General features: G+C 59.0%; 1 protein-coding gene across 1 annotated transcript in view; it reads left to right on the forward strand.

Annotated features, from left to right (window-relative positions):
• Nucleotides 1-7,438, forward strand: part of NTSR1 (neurotensin receptor 1) — a 45,785-nt gene that overhangs the window by 29,236 nt on the left and 9,111 nt on the right. The gene's annotated exons all lie outside the window — the stretch shown is intronic.

Consider the following 7,438-nt stretch of genomic DNA (forward strand, 5'->3'; position numbering starts at 1 on the left):
GCCATGCCAGCAGCACGGAGAGCAGAGCAGAGCAGAAGACGGCTCCACACGGCTCTCCTGACCATGCTGCTGAGGTGCTGTTGATGCCTGCTCCAGCTCGGGCTCGAACTCTCTGCCCTACAGCACATGAGCTCCCCGTGTCTCCGAGCCCCACCCCCAGGCACAGCTGAGGGGCCCGCTGAACTCCCTGGAAACCCTCCCCCCGGCACCCATGTGCGGCCCCCCCCACCCCGCCCGGGGTCTTGATCGAGACCAGGTTCCCACGTTTTCCTGGCACGGAGCAGAGCTCTGATGCTTGATCTCTGTCAAAGGCACATGCAAAGTCTTCAGAATACTCTGTGCAGAGTTGGCACCACGTGTAATCCCTCAGAGTCGAATTAATGCCCTACACATTAGAAAAACGCACACAAAAGGCTTAGCAAACCTGGTCAAATTCAGCTCCTATTTGAATTCTTACAAACTGGGAGCCATCCTACCAGAGACTTTGCCACGGCAAGAAAACAGTCGCCATCATGGTGTGAGGCGCAGATAGAGACAAGAGCCGGGCACACCCCACGTGGACCACGGTGTCCGTGTGTTAGGTGACCACTAAGGCACCTTCCTGCCCACATTCTGTCAGGCACAAAAGCGGGGGCCGTGCTCCTGGGTCAGACGGCCCCGCACCTGCTCACGGCTCACTATTCTGCCGCCTATCCTTGTCAAGGATTTTTAAAACCTGTGTGTTGCCACTTAGCAGATGTCCCACTGATTTGAACATCCTCATGGGCTTTTCAGCCAACAGATATTTGAAAACATGGCAAACAGGCCTTCAGCCCACACCCCTGACAGCTTGCTGCACCATGCAGATGGCTTCTGTGTGGTTTCAAGAGGGGCCGGCACGACTGAGAGGCAGCTCCCCACACCAGCTACCGTGAGGCTAATGAGTCCCCCACCTCTGAGCCAAGGCCAGGCCCCCAGTGCCCCTCCTGTGTGCTGCCCGGGGAGGGGCCATCCTGCTCCTCCTGGAGGATGCCTCCCTACCCCCAGGAAGGGACAGGCAAATTGGGAAGGCTATTTCCCTAATCCGATTGAGGGTCTCCCAGCAGCCCAGCTGGTGCCAGCGCAGCAGCACAGCCAGGAGCAGACAGGATGTGCTTCCAGGGCAGGGGGGGTTCTGTTTCTCCAGGTTCACTCTCAGACTGCAGGAGCAGTGGGAGGGGTGGGGGGAGCGCCTCCCACACAGGTTACAGGTGCTCACCTGCCCCTCATCAGGACAGGAAGGGTCTAGAGATGGGCTGGGGTGTTCCTGATGGCGCCTACTCCTAGCTGGCTTGGGGTCGCCCCCCCCCCAGGATCCTCACCCCAGCCAGCCAAGGCCCACCCACCACAGCCCCTCCCTCCTGGTCTCCCCCACCAGGTCTACCCCACCCCAGGTCCCCAGTGCAGCCAGGGGCTTTGATGGCTCTGACCATGGTGCTGAACCCCCAGCTTCCTGGGCTGGATCATTCCCTCCCTGTGAGTCCCCAGGAACTCTGGTCCAACTTCTCCCAGGAGACCCAAGCCCTAGAGGAGCATGGGGACCACGGCGGAGCAGAAGGTAGATCAAAGAAAGGAGACAGAAATGGACAGAGGTTCAGCCCTGAGAGATCACCAAGGAGTCATGAGCTTTGGACTAGAAGTCGTTCTCAGAAATTCACAGTCACCCAAAAACAGTGTTCTCTCTGGGCAGTTGAGGGCAGGGCATGTGTCCAGCAAAGCTTCACTGATGAGGATGAGGTCCTCGTACCCTAGTCTGGCTCTTGCCCATACCCAGGGGATGCATGTTCCTTTCATCTGCTCCCTGCCTATAAAACGGCCCCGTGATGTGGGAGGCAAGCACTCCAGCTGTGGGTCGAACTGGGTCTGGGCTCATAGCTGGATCTGGGTTGCTTCTTCTGTAAAGTGAGAATACCGATAGCTTCTACCTTGTTAAATCGATGTGCGTATTCGATGAAGTACCTGCAGAGCACTGAGCTTGCTGTCTGGCTCATGGCAAGCGTTCCGTTCATGCTTAGCTAAAGTCTGTGTATCAACTAGAAAAGGGAAGCTAGAGGGGCTCAAAATGTCCCTTTTATATTGAGCCAATGTCTGCTTATTAGAGCTATAGCAGTGGTGGGATGGATGGTGTTGGGTCGAGATCTATAGCCTGAAGCAGGCCCCTGACCCATGGAGTCCTCCTCCCTGTGGTGGCCTTTCAGACACTAAACATGACTCACATGGCCTCTCCAGGTCACACACCCTATCTTCTCCCCTGGTCTTCCACCTGTTGGCTCAAAAATGTCAGCAGTTCCTCCCCAGAAGCTCAGGCCTGTGGCCAGCACGGACCCACAGAGCAGTGTGCAGCTCAGCGTTGGTCTGTCCTGTTTTCCAGATGCATGCCCACGGGTAGCTGTCCCTGCTGGGTGGCAGATCTTTTGAATTCTGGATCCCAGCCGCGTCTGGAGTGTCAAGGTGCTTGTTAGATGAGGAATGGGAAATTCTGGGCCGTGTCACCTTGAGAGACCCTTTTCTTATCTTTGGCCCACCCCCGAAATGAGGACCTACCCACTGGGATCTGGCCCCTTATGCCTCCAGCCCTTCCCAGTCCTGGAGGAGCATGTGTGGTTTTCATGTGACCATGGGGGCAAGGACCGCTGGCCCCTGTCACGGGACACAGATGTAGGAGAAGCAAACCACGTGCCCCATGTATTCCATTCCTGTGCCCTCAGTTGAGGAGGGGACAGGGGCCTCCCAGCCTCCCAGCCCTCCCCCCCGAGGCAGCCCGTGTTGGCCTCTGTTGGGGTCCCCTCCTGGGAACGGTCTCCTTACTTCACACTAGCACCTCTGTGCTTTTGCTCTCTTCACTCAACCCTGGCACGCCCGGTCAGACTCATTCCTGATGCCAACAGAGTGGCTCACGGTGTAGATGTGCCGTGGCTTCCAGCCAGCCCGGAGGGTGGGCATTGTGCTGTCCCTGGGTTTTTGCTCGCCAAGCAAGGCTGCTCTGAGGGATGAGGACACACCAGGACTCTGGAATGACTTACGTCACTGTGCCTGCTTTGCGGCGACTGACGAGGGCGGAGCGTGGCGGGTCTTTTCTCCTTTGCCATACTTGCTGGGTCTGAGGAGGATTCTGTTCCACCTGAAGTCTGGCCTGGGTCACCCGTGAGCCTGGGCCTAGCCGGGGCCGCTCGTCTGCCCAGCCAGCTGAGGAGGTCCCCGCAGGCTCTGCCTTGGGGGGTTTGGACAAGAAGCCGAACCCAGCTGTGCGTTGTGCCTTCCCACACACCACAGCTGGTTGTTGAGCCTGGAAGCAGTGTGAGCCCAGGGCCCATCTCTTTATTTAACACATGGGATGAAGTAGAGGAAATGGGCTGCCGTACAAAACAAAAGATTATTCTTCAGAGGAAGTGAGCAAGTGGGAGTAGGCCTTTGGAAGGTGGAAGGAGAGGGGTCTCAGGGGAGGACCCCCTCGCTGACTGAGGGCCCGGGGCCGGGCTAGGCTCCCTGCACCCACCGTGGTGCCCTTCACCTGCCTGCCAGCCTGCCATGGGGGTCAGCACCCCCTTCCCGGCAGACCTGCTGGCCCTAAATGCACACCTTCTCTTTATTGCTTCATGGCTGCACTCCATCCCCCGATGAGGTGCTGGAGTCAGAGACCGGCCCCGCGTCCTCAGGCGCTGGCCATGCCGGCGCCTCGGAGCATCCTGGCGCAGTCCCCATGCTGAAGCCCACCCACCTGGCTTCCTCGGCTCTCCCAGTAACATCCTGGGCACCCCGAGGAAGGACCAAGCTTGCAGCACTCAGCTGAGCATCTGTACTGTCCCCCTTTCCGAAATGAGAAAGCCGAGTCTGAGGGGCCATTCTGGAACTGCCCAAAGGCACAGCTCACAGCCAGTGGACAACCAGGTCTGTCTGAGGCCAAGGTGCACAGCCCCCAACCCCATACCCAAACGCCCCCAGGCGCCCTTGCTTCCTGGACCCCTGCCCGCCTCGGGAGTTTCCTGCTCTGGCCTGGGCTGCGGAGCCCAGAGGCAGGGGAGGGAAGGAGGGAGGCGGGGCGGCACCCAAACTCAGGACCTGTCGGCCCCCAAGCAGGCTGCCTGCTGTGGCCAGAGCTTGCCCAGCGGTCAGTCAGGGCCACGGGGATGGAGGGCAGGCGCTGGGATGGGGGGTGTCTGGAGGCTCCAGCTCTGGAATCCGCTTCCTCCGGGGCTGTCTGGGTGCACCCCGACGCCGCTCAGTCTGAAGGGAGAGTGAGGCAGGGGGGCCGGGGCCGGGTCACGGGGATGTGTGGAGGCGAGGTAGGACAGGAATTTCTCCCAGAGCTGAGAAAATTGATTTTTTTCCATCATTGATTTTTTTACGGCAAAACTTTATAGCGGAGCCTGGACGACTTTATTCCTCAAACTCCAACAGTTTAATATACGTGATGAAATGTAAGATTTCCACGATTCTTCTAGTAGTTTTCTGGCCTTAATTTCTAGATTTTAATCTTTGCTCCATCTGGATTTTTTTGCTGTAGGATCTCTGTGAGTTCAGGTACAAGTTTCGGGAACCAATTCAGGTTGTCCTAAGGGGAACAAAGAAACCTTTATTTTGCTCAAGAAAAACTGAAAGTCTGGGAGCAGTGGCTGCAAACGGCTGGATCCAGGAGCTCGAGCGACGCCATGGGTGCCCTCTTCCCACTCGGGCTTCATCCTGGGCAGGTCTCCCCGCAAGGTGGGAAAATGGTACCAAAGGTTACAAGGGCATCTTCCCTCACTCCTGCAAGCTCAGCAGGACAAAAAGGTCATGTCTTTTTCCTGAATAAAAGGCCTGCGGGAAGGTGGACCGCTGGGTAGAGGGGTGGGCAGTTTCAGGGAAGCAGAGGGGAGGTCCCGGGAAGGGCGCAGAGGCCGCAGGCCCTAGCTTTGCAGGTGGTCACCCACCTTCTCCCTCTTGCTTAGATGCTGCACTTTGCCTCCTTGGGCGCCGTTTCTGGCCTCTCTCTGTGCTGCCCATCTCTCTGTCCATCCATTTATCTGTGCCAAACCGTTCTCAGAGTCTCTGTTTCGTGTGTCGGGTCGTTGGTAAGTGGGTGGCAAGTTGATGCCTCCCCATCTGGTACTGACCCATCGCTCTTTCTTTCCAGAACTTTCCTGGCTGTTCCTACATTATTTGTTTCTCTTTGAATTTTAGAACCAGCCTGTCTGTTCCCAGGTCTTATGTGTTATTGGGACAAAGGCATGGCACCCACGTCTGCACCTGCCTGTCTGGGGAGGCCCTGGCTTCCCGCACCCGAGCCTTCCTGCCCTCCTGTGGTAACATCTGCAGCATTCCCAGAGATCGTGCATGAGGCTCACGGGACGTGGTCCTGTTTGCTCGTTGTGAGAGGGTGGGCTGCTCCCCTGTTCCCAGAAGTGGGGGGTAGAGTGCAGGAAGGAGCCCCCATCCATGCCGTGAGCTTCGGCAAGAGAAGGCAAGCCCTAACGGTCAGGTGTGTCCCCGGGGCCCCCACAATCCAGATTCAGTCTCGGTCTCCAGGCTGGAGGGGCGGGGGCCACGGAGGAAAGGGCATTCCGCCCTCTGGCAGCCCGTGCTGGCCCAAGCCTGTGATCAGGGCAGGCCCGCCAGGGTGAGGCCGCTCCTCACTCCGGACTTCAGCAGCAAGGGCCTGGCCCTCCTCCAGCGGGGGCGGGGGGCGGGGGGCGGGGGGGGGGGGGCCTCCGACCGGACCCTGTAGGCCACGAGCTGGGCCCCGGCCCACTGCTTACAGCTCCCACCTGGCCCTCCGAGGGGCCAGTTTCTACTGCCTGTGCTCAGCGAGGTGTGGTGTCTTAAATGTTTTGACATTTGAAATCTGTGTTGGATACATTTGTTCTGTTTAAATTGTACCGGGTTGAGGTGACACAGGGAATTGTTTGTCTCCTGGGCCCAGACCCAGCGTCCTGCTGCACCCCTGCCCAGCCTCCAGCCCAGCAACAGCCTCAGAAACCCTCCTGGAGCGGCCTCTCTGCCCATGTCAGCCCCTCCCCCCGTCCTGCAGAAGGTGGGCTCCAAACAGCAGTGAAACCAAGGGACGTGGGAAGGGGCCCCAGCCAGAACCTGCCTCCCAAGCTCGGCAGACGCAGGAGCGAAGGAGGCCTGGCGGGGGCGCTGGCGGGAACCCCTGCAGGCAGGCAGTGAGTGATGGGCACCCAGGGCCAGTGGGTGTGGAAAGGCCCCTTCCCGAGGGCCTGGGTGGCCTTTCTCTGGCCTGTGCATCCTCCCGTTTAGCAGAGCCTTGTTCAGGTGGAACTGAAGATAATCCTCAGGCCACCGCCTCCTGGAAGGCCTCGTGATCTCCCAGGCGGGGCCTGGAGCACTGTGGGTGTGGGCAGGACCTCTGGAGGCCTCAGCTGGAGGCCTCAGCGCCCTCAAGGGAGCAGGCATGTGAGTCTGCCCTGTTCTGCACAGACGCCCGACCGCCAAGGGGGCCGCAGAGGAAACCCGCCCGCAACTTCGGTAGCTGCTGGGTGTCGCGGGGCTCTGCCTATATGAGCAGGACGGAGGTGCGGTTGTCCTCACCTGAGGGACCATCTCTGTCGTACGATTGAGGACCCTCAGGCTGCAGGCGAACCAGGTCAGGAGGTGGCAGGAGGGGCCACCTGGAGCCCAGGGAGCCCCAGGTGCAGACCTGTGGAACTTTCCAGAGCAATCGCAGCCACCAGGCCGGAACCCGTGCAGGCAGCCTCTCCAAGCACAAACAAAAACCTCTGTGAACCTGAAGTTCAAAACGAGCATGTGGACCAGCTTAGCAGGTGCAGGGACAGGCTGCGCTGTCTCCTGCACGGCTGAGGCCACGTTGTCCCTGCCAGGGAGCAAGGGCTGCCAGACGGCGGAACGTTCAGGAAGAATAAACAGCCCCTCAACGCTGTTAGTCCACTGCCCCGGGAGGTGATGCTGGTTGTTGTTGTTGTTGTTGTTCTGTGTTTTTTGAAAATTTTATTTATTTATTTGACAGAGAGAGACACAGCGAGAGAGGGAACACAAGCAGGGGGAGTGGGAGAGGGAGAAGCAGGCCTCCCGCGGAGCAGGGAGCCCGATGTGGGGCTTGATCCCAGGACCCCGGGACCATGACCTGAGCCGAAGGCAGACGCTTGACGACTGAGCCACCCAGGCGCCCCCCCCCCCCCTTTTTTAAAGATTTTATTCGGTGATGCCAGTTTTAGGACCACCCCCGGGGGAGTCCTGTTCCCCAGTGCTCATCACAGCCACCCCTGCAGAGGGGCTGCAGGGACTGTTCTCAGCCTGGTGTCCTGGCAGGGCCCGGTCAAGTGTAGTCCAGCCCCTTGGCCTGTCTGAGGCCCGGCTTCCCCAGATGCAAATGACATCGAAGTTAGAGGTGCTCATAAGAAGCTGATTTCAATGAGCTGAGAGGCAATGGGGTGGGGTAGGAGGAAGGGTCTTACATGCTTGT

The sequence above is a fragment of the Zalophus californianus genome, chromosome 8 (genome assembly GCF_009762305.2).
Source record: "Zalophus californianus isolate mZalCal1 chromosome 8, mZalCal1.pri.v2, whole genome shotgun sequence".
NCBI lineage: Eukaryota > Metazoa > Chordata > Mammalia > Carnivora > Otariidae > Zalophus > Zalophus californianus.